Source organism: Lynx canadensis, chromosome A1, assembly GCF_007474595.2.
Source record: "Lynx canadensis isolate LIC74 chromosome A1, mLynCan4.pri.v2, whole genome shotgun sequence".
In the NCBI taxonomy this organism is placed as follows: domain Eukaryota; kingdom Metazoa; phylum Chordata; class Mammalia; order Carnivora; family Felidae; genus Lynx; species Lynx canadensis.
In genome coordinates this window covers 30,567,020-30,578,536 of record NC_044303.2, presented here as the reverse complement: position 1 = coordinate 30,578,536, position 11,517 = coordinate 30,567,020, and the positions used below count along the sequence as shown (strand labels likewise).

The 11,517-nt window shown below is 40.7% G+C and overlaps 1 pseudogene; it reads left to right on the top strand.

Annotated features, from left to right (window-relative positions):
- Window positions 1–775: 775 nt before the first annotated feature.
- On the top strand, window positions 776–2,191 carry LOC115522051 (annotated as a pseudogene).
- Window positions 2,192–11,517: the final 9,326 nt, after the last annotated feature.

Here is an 11,517-nt window from a genome sequence, read left to right as displayed (position 1 = left end):
TTACACAATTATTGTAAAATATAAGCTGAACATCTGGCCATCTTAGCACCAGGGGGATGGAAGTAGGATTATAGTAATTAAAAGAAATCCAGTCAGTGTTTTACTAATTATAAAGTGTTACCAGGGTTAAAACATTCTTGTTTAAAAGTCAGAAATCTGTTGACCTAATTGGAGATGCTTTTTCCCAAAATGTTTCAGAACAAGGGAATATGTTGGAATTAACTTTTCTCAAAAGGAAAAAGAGATGGGGCGCCTGGGTGGCTCAGTCCGTTGAGCGTCCGACTTCGGCTCAGGTCATGATCTCACAGTTTCTGAGTTCGAGCCCCACGTCAGGCTCTGTGCTGACAGCTCGGAGCCTGGAGCCTGCTTCGGATTCTGTGTCTCCCTCTCTCTCTGTTCTCCCCCTGCTCACATGCTGTATCTTTCTCAAAAATAAGTAATGACTAAAAAAATTTTTAAAGGAAAAAGAGACAGAGAGAGAGAGAGAATATTAATCTCTGAATGTTGAGAAGTAAGAGTATTTTGAGGTTTTTTTTGTTTGTTTGTTTTTTGTTTTGTAACAGAGATTAGACATTCCTAGTGTTAATTCATTTCCTTTTGGAGTGTTAGTCAAGCCCCTACTAAGGGCAGCCCCTGTACTTGTCTCCCATAATCCTCCACTTCTGGCACTCAGGGACATCACAACTGCACTCTCTCATATTTGCATCAAGATTTTTCTCGATCAACAAAATTCCAGCTTTTTCACAACGGGTTTGCCCCCAGAACACAGGTGTTATGAACACCACTGCTAAACCTAAACCAAAATGGGAAAGCAAGAGACTCCTATCAACATCGTCATCATTGGACACGTAGATGCGGGCAAGTCTACCACTACTGGTCATCTGATCTCTAAATGTGGTGGGATAGACAAAAGAACTATCGAAAAATTTGAGAAGGAGGCTGCTGAGATGGGACAGGGCTCCTTCAAGTATGCCTGGGTCTTGGATAAACTGAAAGCTGAACGTGAACGTGGTATCACCACTGATATCTCCCTGTGGAAATTCGAGACCAGCAAGTACTATGTGACCATCACTGATGCCCCAGGACACAGAGACTTTGTCAAAAATATGATTACAGGCACATCTCAGGCTGACTGCTGTCCTGATCATTGCTGCTGGTGTTGGTGAATTTGAAGCAGGTTGTCCAAGAAAGGGCTGACCCGTGAGCATGACCCATGAGCCCTTCTGGCTTACACACTGGGTGTAAAACAGCTTATTGTCGGTGTTAACAAAATGGATTCCACTGAGCCCCTCTACAGCCAGAAGAGATACGAGGAAATCTTTAAGGAAGTCTGCACCTACACTAAGAAAATTGGCTACAACCCCGACACCGTAGCATTTGTGCCCATTTCTGGTTGGAATGGCGACAACATGCTGAAGCCAAGTGCTCACATGCATTGGTTCAAGGGATGAAAAGACACCTGTAAAGATGGCAATGGCGGTGGAACCACACCACTTGATTGCATTCCGCCACCTACTCATCCAACTGACAAGCCCTTGCGTCTGCCTCTCCAGGACGTCTACAAAATTGGTGGTATTGGTACTGTCCCTGTGGGTTGAGTGGAGACTGGTGTTCTTAAGCCAGGCGTGGTGGCCACTTGTGCTCCAGTCAGTGTTACAGCTGAAGTAAAGTCTGTTGAAATGCACCATGAAGCTTTGAGTGAGGCTCTACTTGGGGCCAACGTGGGCTTCAATGTCAAGAATGTATCTGTCAAAGATGTTCGTCATGGCAATGTGGCTGCTGATAGCAAAAATGACCCACCAATGGAAGCAGCTGGTTCAGGATAATCACCTGAGCTGTGATTATCCTGAACCATCCAGGCCAAATCAGTGCCGGATACACCTGTGCTGGACTGTCACACAGTTCACACTGCCGGCAAGTTTGCTGAGCTGAAGGAGATTGACCGTCATTCTGGAAAAAAGCTGGAAGATGGTCCCAAATTCTTGAAATCTGCTGATGCCGCCATTGTTGATATGGTTCCTGGCAAGCCCATGTGTGTTGAGAGCTTCTCTGACTACCCTCCTCTGGAACATCTTGCTGTTCGTGACATGAGACAGACGGTTGCTGTGGGTGTCATCAAGCAGTGGACAAGAAGGCAGCTGGACCTGGCAAGGTCAACAAATCTGCCCAGAAAGCTCAGAAGGCTACTTAACTGCCCCCAATACCTGCCACCCCAGTCTTAATCAGTGGTGGAAGAACTGTTTGTGTCAATTGGCCATTTAAGTTTAATAGTAAAAGACTGGTTAATGGTAACAATGCATCGTAAAACCTTCAGAAGGAAAGGAGAATGTTTTTTGGACCATTTGTTTTTTTGTGTGTGTGGCAGTTTTAAGTTATTAGTTTTTAAACTCAGTGCTTTTTAATTTTTTTTAATGTTTATTTACCTTTGAGAGAGAGAGAGCAAGCACAAGCAGGGGAGGGGGAGAGAGAGAGAGCAAGCACAAGCAGGGGAGAGGGAGACACAGAATCCGTAGCAGGCTCCAGGCTCTGAGCTGTCAGCACAGAGCCCAACACGGGGCTTGAACCCATGAACCAGGAGGTCATGACCTGAGCCGAAGTCGGATGTTTAGCCAACTGAGCCACCCAGGCGCCCCTAAAATCAGTACTTTTTAATGGAAACAACTTTGACCAAAAATCTGTCACAGAATTTTGAGACCCATTAAAACAAAAGTTTAATGAAAAAAAAATTCCATTAACGCATTAAATTTTTAATCTCATTTAAAAAAGGGGAAAAACCCACCCTTTTAACTCCATTACTTCTTTATCTACCACACCATTTTACTCATTTTCTTTATAGCAGAATTCCTCAAAATACTTGTGTATTTTTCCAGTCTCTGATTCCTTGCTTCTCAATCTATTTTAAATTCTCTCCAATCAGACTTTCAAAATCAGTCCAATTAACTGAAATGACTATTGTCAGGGTAGTCGATGGGCTCTCCAAATCCGTCATCCAATCTCTGTCCTCCTCTTCCATGGCTCATCAGCTTTTGGCATATATAATTCCTTCCTTCTTGATACATTTCCTTCACTTGCCATGCAAGACATTTGCAAGGAACTGGCTTTACACATTTGCTCCACCGCATTCTCCTTTCTAGCTCCTAATCTTTGGAGTTCTTGCTGTTGTTTAAGGAATGGCCCAGCATAGTTCCTGAACATTTTCTCTCGTCTACCAAAACTCTCTCCTTCAGTGAGCTAATCTAGGCTCATTTCTGGACTTATGACTGTTAGGCAAAAATTTTTACTGTCAACCAATCATTTATGTTCTCCCTCAAATTGCCCAGACCCATCTCAGTTACGTGACTCTATTGGGTTGGCCATCATCAACAGGAAAGTCTATCTCTTCTAGGCAAAGCATCTAAGAGTTGGTCTGAGATCTTCCCGCTCATGATGGTGGTGATACCTGGTGACAGTGACGGCCTCATATTGGAAGAGTGGAGTTCTGGGATGGAACTGACTTTAATGTCCGAATCCAGTGCTTGGAAATGAGCTGCTCCAAGAAGGGTGTTTGGATAACAGACCTTGAACAAGAAATAATGCTTTTTTTTTTCTTTAAGCACAGGGTCAGCAAATTTTTTTGTGTGCAAAATGACAGATGATAAATATTTTAAGCTTACAGCCATACCATCTCTGTTGCGGGTATTGATTCTACCATTACAGAGAGAAAGCAGCCATACACAAACTGTAAATAGGTGTGGCTGTGGTCCCAATAAAATCACACTTACCAAAAAGGGTGGTGGCTAAGTTTGGCCTATGGACCATTGTTTGATGAGCTCTGCTGTAAGCCAGTAATATATGGGGGTTTCCTTGCTATCATAGCATATAGCTTGGTCTATACTGATTAACACAACTTTCAGATTTATGTGGTCATTCCAGACCTCCAGGCACACATATGATTGCCATAGGGTCTTAACTGCTTTCCTCCATTGTATTTTGTTTTTACCCTTTTCTCTCCTTCAAAGGTCAGTATCATACTATCAAAACATAAACTCGAACATGCCACTCTTTTGCTCAAAATTCTTTAATCGCTTTCTATTTAACAAATGTCTAAAATTCTTACAATAGCCTGGAAATAGGGTAACCATTCATTCCAGTTTGCTAGGGCAGTGCTTAGATATAATCATTAGGCTTATCTCCTTTCACTTTCAAAAGTGTGATGGGTTATATTAAACACAAATTTATAAAGGGGGTTGTGCCTGGGTGGCTCAGTCGGTTAAGCATCCGACTTGATATCAGCTCAGGTCATGATCTCATGGTTCGTAGGATTGAGCCCCACATCAGGCACCATGCTCACAGTGCAGAGCCTTCTTGGGATTCTCTCTCTCCCTCAACTCATGCTACCTTTCTCTCTCAAAATAAATAAACACTTTTTAAAAAGTATGAGGATTTAGCCCTGTAACACCTCAATAACCTCATTTACTGCTATTTTCTAATCTTTCATACTGTGCCAGCCATATTGGCCTCCTGGCTATTTCTTGAACACACAAGACACCATTAAATTTTAGGACTTTTTATATATGCTATTCCCATTTTTTTTGTATGTTCTTTCCCAGAAATACACTTAGATTCCTCATTATCTTTGCATCCTTCCATAAATGACACTTTCTAAATGTGGCCTTCTCAACTATCTTGTTATAAATTGTACACCATCCACTAATCCACTTTCTATCCACCTCCCTTAAGTACTGTTCACCATAACACTTACAACTATCTATGACATATAAGATTGATATGCTGTCCTTACATAACTCATTTACTGAGAATCTTTTCACACCAGAATATACCCTCGATGAAGACAGCTTACCTCCTCAAACCTACATCAATGGCTTTATATAGATGTCCTACAAACACCGTTTCAACGAATAACATCTAGAATGAAAGTAGCTAAGTCTTACAAGAGGGATTGTCTCTCTTCAACTTCAGTTGCATTCAACTGACTGGGATAATCTATGTCGTAACCTGAATCTCCTAGAACAGAGACTCGGGGAAGCATGAAGTAACAATACTTCATATGGAAGGTCTAATATTCATTAATAATGAGGAAAGAATCAAGTGAATGAGAATATTATGAGAAGCCATGCATGGTATTGTCCTACAGTGTTCTCCATTGCTTTGCAAAGAGCTGCTTAAAGACCCAGAGGACTGTTTCATAGGTGATTTTGCTCAGGCATATGGAACATCTCCTGAAAGGCCAAATGGAGAACCAACTTACCTTGGCTCAAATCTATTAGAGGGAGAAAGGAAGCAAATTGATCTACTCTGCTCGCTCGTATCTCATGTTTCCCTTTGGTCAAAGTTAGCTGCTTGGGGATTTAATGCCCCTGAACTTTCTGGTTGCATTATTTGGTTCTTCTGAAACTGCTTGAAAAGTCAGATCTTAAATCCTGTGGTGTGGTATTTTATTTAAATTTGTTAGTATTTCAAGGAGCCAAAGACACAAGTCTGGTTGGCCTCAGGCAGAGAAACTGTGTAGACCCAGAGAAGGTTAGGAGGTCAGGGTAGCTTCTGAGAAGGAGCAAGAGGTTGAGTGTCCAGGAGTCAGGGAAGTCAGAGGAAATTTGAACAGTACCTAGGATGTGTTTTTTTATAGCCCACTTTTTAAAAAATGGACACATCCATATTTCATGGCTACAATGACTACATACATTTCTCTTTTCCAGGAAAACACATGTATTGATTTTGTTTTGTTCCTTTTAATTAGCAATATAATGTTAGCTTGTGGATAGATTAGGTAGCTGCCTAGAATGAATGATCAGCTTCAAATAACAAATTATTAAAGATCTGCTAAACATATAAAAGAAAGTGTTGCATGCTTAGAATCTAACCTGTGAAGAAATCCCACAAAACTTGAAAACTAATTTGCACAAGCTGCTCTAACAATGGCTAAATTGTGAATTATGAGTGTGGCCAGCTGGATAGTAAATAACCGACTTCTATTACCAACAACTCACAGGATATACAATCGCCAATGACAATGATTCACCCTCCCAGAGAAAGTTGAGGTTCTGTCTTCATAACGATAGTGGTGGAACTGAAGATGTGCAATGAGTAATACTGACTTCTTCAGAGGTAAATGTAGCTTAGAACATAAGAGAGAACAAATTCCTTCCTTAGTTTTTGGAAAGCATGCTATCTAAGCTGCTTTCAGGGGCATGCATGCTAGATTTCTCCCCATAAAGTAAAAGAGAATCTGCTTTTGCATTTCAAATTACCATGCAGAGCTACCATTAACTTCCTCATTTCAACACAACTATGGACATAGAACTGACCTAAGAAGAAATGACCAGATAGCTAGATGGTTGAATATACAAGTTCCCCTTAAACATGTTAAGTCCCAACAGTAATGTTCCAACTTTGGAAATCTAGGCCTATTCAGTAAACAAAATATTCCCTAACACCCCTACTTGTGAATTAAAAACATAGTATTTTAGGGACATATGAAGGATTGGTCTCCATGTTTTGAAGTCATGACTCAGTACCGATCACTCCGTTGTTGACACAGGAAGAGAACCTAAACTTAAACCTGCAAGTATATTTCATGAGATTGCTACTTAAGCTAGTTTTTCAGTAACTTTAGGCATCAAAAGGAGAGTTTTACACAGTTTAGCTCTACTTTGGGTAGTCTGGTAAGTGCAGTTACTAGGTGTTCATGACACTATCTCATGATTTCAAAGTTAAATATCAAATTAAGAAGTATCATCTAATTTTTTTTAAAGATGCAACTATTTAGAAACAAAAATTAGAACTTCTTCCTTAACCTTTAATTAAGTTTCTTTTATTGTCTTTAAGAAATGATATGACTAGGATTTCTTTGTTATTTCATTTAGTAGTAATTTAATAATACTATTCATTTAGTAGTTATTACATTTAATTTATGGCTATTAAAGTAATACCTTGATAAAGAATAATAAGTAAACTTTTATCCACCTGATATACAAACCAGAATGCATTTATCAAGATTTTCTCACTGAAAACATTTCAACACAAATGATACCTACTAAACTAACAATATTGGAACAGAAATAAGTTAAGAAATGAATGGTTCTAAAGGCTGGCAGAGTTACTGTCCCTTGGTCAAAATTTCTCTTTCCTGGTTTTTCTATCAGTTGGGATTTCTGCTGAGTTTTCCTAGGTACATTTCCAATAATGAAAAAGTCTCAATTTAATAGCTTTGGAAATAGAGTAATATTTTGTCCATTAACAGGAAAGCATTTTCTTCTTAATAAGGAATAGACTAATGACTGAAAAAAGAAGATGACAAAGTCAAACTGAAAATAAAGGCCAGGTCTTCAAAAAAAATAGTAAAATAAAATAAAGTAAAATAAAAAACCCTGATGAGGTAGGGCATGACCATAAGTCCAGCTTGGGTATATATATCCTTTGGAAGATCACGGTCAAGCTACAGGATGGCAGAAAAGGGCACATGTCACCTTTTACTACCCATTTACATATTTTACATATGTGATCTGATACGGCCTTCCCAACAACCTGATCAGTATTATTTCCTTCAATATCACACAAAGAAACAGATTCAAAAGGTTGGGAAACTTTCCCCAAATCACACACATCAAGAGTTCTCAAACTTCTGAGTGCAGTAGAATCACTTGTAGAGCTATTTAAGTACCAAGTACCATAGTTCCATCACATAAACTTCCAGTTAAGTGTTTAGTCTGACATTCTCATAATCTCTCCACTGTTTACCCTGAGTGTGAGGAACACGGACTTGACAACAAGCAGCAGAGCCACGATTCAAGAACTAAATCTCAACCAAAACCAGTATTGCACAGGAAATAAAATTGGTACGGTTTATACTAATCGGTACCCCTTTTTCCCTGCTCATTTGAACATTAACATTAGATATGACATTAATTAACTTTGGACACAGGAATTTCCCTTGCCTTGAAATGAAAGACAAAGTCCTGAGTTCTAGCACTGATTTTAGGATTTTGTTCTACAGATACACTAACTATACTAATTACTTTGGTTGCTGCTTTCCTCTACATTTACATTTAGCTAGTTCCAAAGTTTTGTCTGGTAGCAATATTGGAAATAAATGGAAAATATGGCCAACGTGTTGTCCAGAGAAGTAGGAACTACCATTGATGTGATTGTCTGCACCCAGGAGGCTTCCAGGAACCGAAGCTTTGAAGTTTTATGATGTTACCTATTCCCTCACTGCACATATTGAATTCAGTTGCACATAGATTTAGAAGCATGGCTGATCTTCAACACTAATGAGTGGATGCATGGTGGTCAGGTAAATTCAATCAGAGTTTTTTTCTTTTCTCTGTAATTATTTATTATCGTTATTCCTTCCCTTTTTCAAATGAGAAAGGAGACATGAGTTTTTCAAAACATTAAAGCACTTAACCTCATGATCTCAACACTGTTCAAGCTGATTTGCAAATTTAGGTATAGTTTTGTTTGGCAAAGCTAAATCAACAAATAAAATAAGAATGGATTCATATCACATTTCTATACTAAGCTAGAAGAGAAATATTCTAAACTCTTTTTATTAAGAGGCATTAATTTATGTTGATCTTCCTTTAAGTCAAAGACCTCATAATTATAAAATTCGGCCTTGCACTTATTTCCTATTTCAACAAGCATTTATTGGACACATTTACAAGATTTTCTATTAGGTATTTTGGGTCTTTCAAAGATGAACAAGAAATTACCCCTCTCTGCAGAAAGTTTATAATTCACCGCCTTAGGTCAATTTAGTGGAAAAGCAGTAGCACAACAAGTAACTGAAAAACAAATAGTAAACACTATCTCACAATACCTACAACATGGATCTAAGACAATTGATAAATCCATTTCACCATCGGAGATCAGAGCTGGGGACTAGTCAACATATTGGGAAGGGAAAGATCAGAGACCATGAAGGGACAGAGACAGAGGCAAACCTAGGAGGCAAGCATGGAGACCAAGACCTAAAAAACAGGCAAGAACAGGTGGAGACAGAAGAAAGGGCAGGAACAAAGGACAATGGTGGACAAGATATTAATATGCAATTTCAAAAAGTAGAAAAGAATAATATGCATAAAGAAAAGCAGATTTATCCTGAAACGTTAATACATGAGAAACTGATGTTTGAAAAAGCTGTACTGACAAATCCCTACACAAAAGAAAGCAGAAAAATACCCCAAGTGTTTCAGGAGTTGATCATTTGATGAAGGAGTCATTTACTGTTATTGTTGTGAACTGGTCTGCTTTCACAATTGAGTAAGACCACTGGGAAAAGCAACCGTCGGGAGACCTGGTTCTCATTCCAACCGGTCAATAGCCATCCGATGTGCCTATGTCGCAACTCCTTTGGGTCTTGGTTTCCTCCACTGTAAATTGGTGCCAGGCAAAGGACGGGCTAGGGTGGAGCTGGGTGAGGAGAGATTTCAGGTTCAAAAACTCTGTGACATGGTGACACAAACATCTGGCAATGACAGAATAGGAACAGAAAGTACAGAACACCATAAGGGCATTGTATACATGCCACAGAACAGGGAAGCAGAGAAAAAGTGTATTGTGTGACACATCATGGAGGAAGATTTAAACCAGTGTAATACAGGATTCTTGCTTGTAGCGGAGGGTGGGGGGATTTGGAGGGAAAGGCATGAGGAGAAACAAAGAGACAAAATGTGTTTAGGTAACGGCAGTGCTTCAATCTGGCTTAAGAAGAGAGAAGCTATGGGGGGCGGGGAGAGAAAAATGTTAGTCAAGAAGGGCAGAAGATGCATACCTCCAGCTGAGGGCTATCTACGTTTTCTTTTTAACATGATCATACCTGTGATTCAGGGTGGAATCCCACATAGGCGATGCCAATGTCACCTCTTTGATTCCAGACCCGTGGCTCCCACAGCCCATCAGTCAAGGCTCATTCCCACCAGCCTCTCGAAATCTATCTCAACACAGGCAGCTGTTACCAACACAAAAATATGAGCAGGAAACTTGAACTCTATTTTCTACCCCTTCTTCTGAGATATTAAGCTGGTAACTGACATCAAATGGAACCAGAGGTGTATCATCGGACTGGCAACCTGGGGAGAAGGAAGGAAGGAAGGAGGGAAAGAAGAGATGAGACCCACTGCAGAGGCCTCGCCATCTGCAAGATGGGACAGGGGAATAGGAGGCCACCAAGGGAACCTTGCAGGATTGGCAGTGAAATTTAGGACAAGAAGAAGACAGTTTACAAGGTAGGTGTGAGGAATGATGTGATTTAGGGCTTGTTGAATTTAGGTGTGGGCACGGCATGTCTGATAGGACTGGACTTTGTGGTATGTGAAAGAGTCAAATGGAGTAGAAAAGCAGCAAACGCGTTTTAGACAGAAGCAAAAATACAATCAAAGGGTGGAAATCAGCTACCATGTGTAGAGAAGGGAAGCCAGTAAATTCTGAGAACACTCTTCCTAATGGAGAAGAGAAGGATGCAAGGTTGTCTAACAAGGTGGTGCTGATTACGGGACGCCTCAGTCTCTTCCTATTCTCCCGGGGCCTGACTGCCTTCCCTTCTAATCATCATATGAAGAGCGGCCAGAGAAGCAGGAGGCCCTGTTTAAACAGCGTGAAAAATCAGGGAGACACAAAAGAGCCAGCCTAAGTCAGAAGGCCAAGACAGATGCACGCAAGGGGAAGGCTCATGCACAATTCCCTAGCCCTCACTGAAGGATCTGTACTTGATAACGTGTACTGTCTGCTCAGCTATGCTTCGGTAAGATGCTCCGCACACTGTGCCAATAAAGCAGGCATCCTGTGGGACGCAGGGCCATTTTTCTGAGTGCTAGTGTTTGGGTCCTGGTTTTATATCTAATCCTCACAATGTCAAACAAACCTGTGGCTCTCTCCAACCACTCGGCAATCAGGGTGCGCCATCCCTGCCACTGGAGACAAAGTCATGACGTTCGGAAACTTGGGTTCCTTCATCCTCAACACTTCAGGAAGGAAAAGAGAGGTTCGCCACATCTGTATGAGCGCTCCCTATCAAAAAGCGGTTGTAGATTGAAGGTGGGGAAGCCGCCTTCACCCTCCCCTGATTCAAACCCCCAGGCCATCCCTGGGTAATTTGGCTCGAAGCCCAGAAAAGGCAGAGCTGGTGCTACAGTTTCTGATTAACTTGAACCTCCATTCTTGCGTTTGTTTTGTTGTCAGGCCACAGAATAAAAGGACAGGAACAAATGACAACTATAACTGATGTCCATTTACCAGGTACGGTGGGTATATGGTGATGTTCAAATGCCAGTGCACTCAACTTATTTTTGTCGTAGGTCTTTTGTTTGGGAAATACAGCCGGCAGAAAAAAAGCACTCATGCCATAGATCTCTATGGTTATACCTGGTGCTTCAGACATGGACGATCTGGCTTCAAAAGGTTTATAATGACAGATGTGAGGTGAACTGCCCTGATACTGATCATCCCTATGGGAGACGGGCTGTAACTGGTCTCAGGGTGGAAAATGAATAAATGGGTTGGAATGCTATTTGCCAA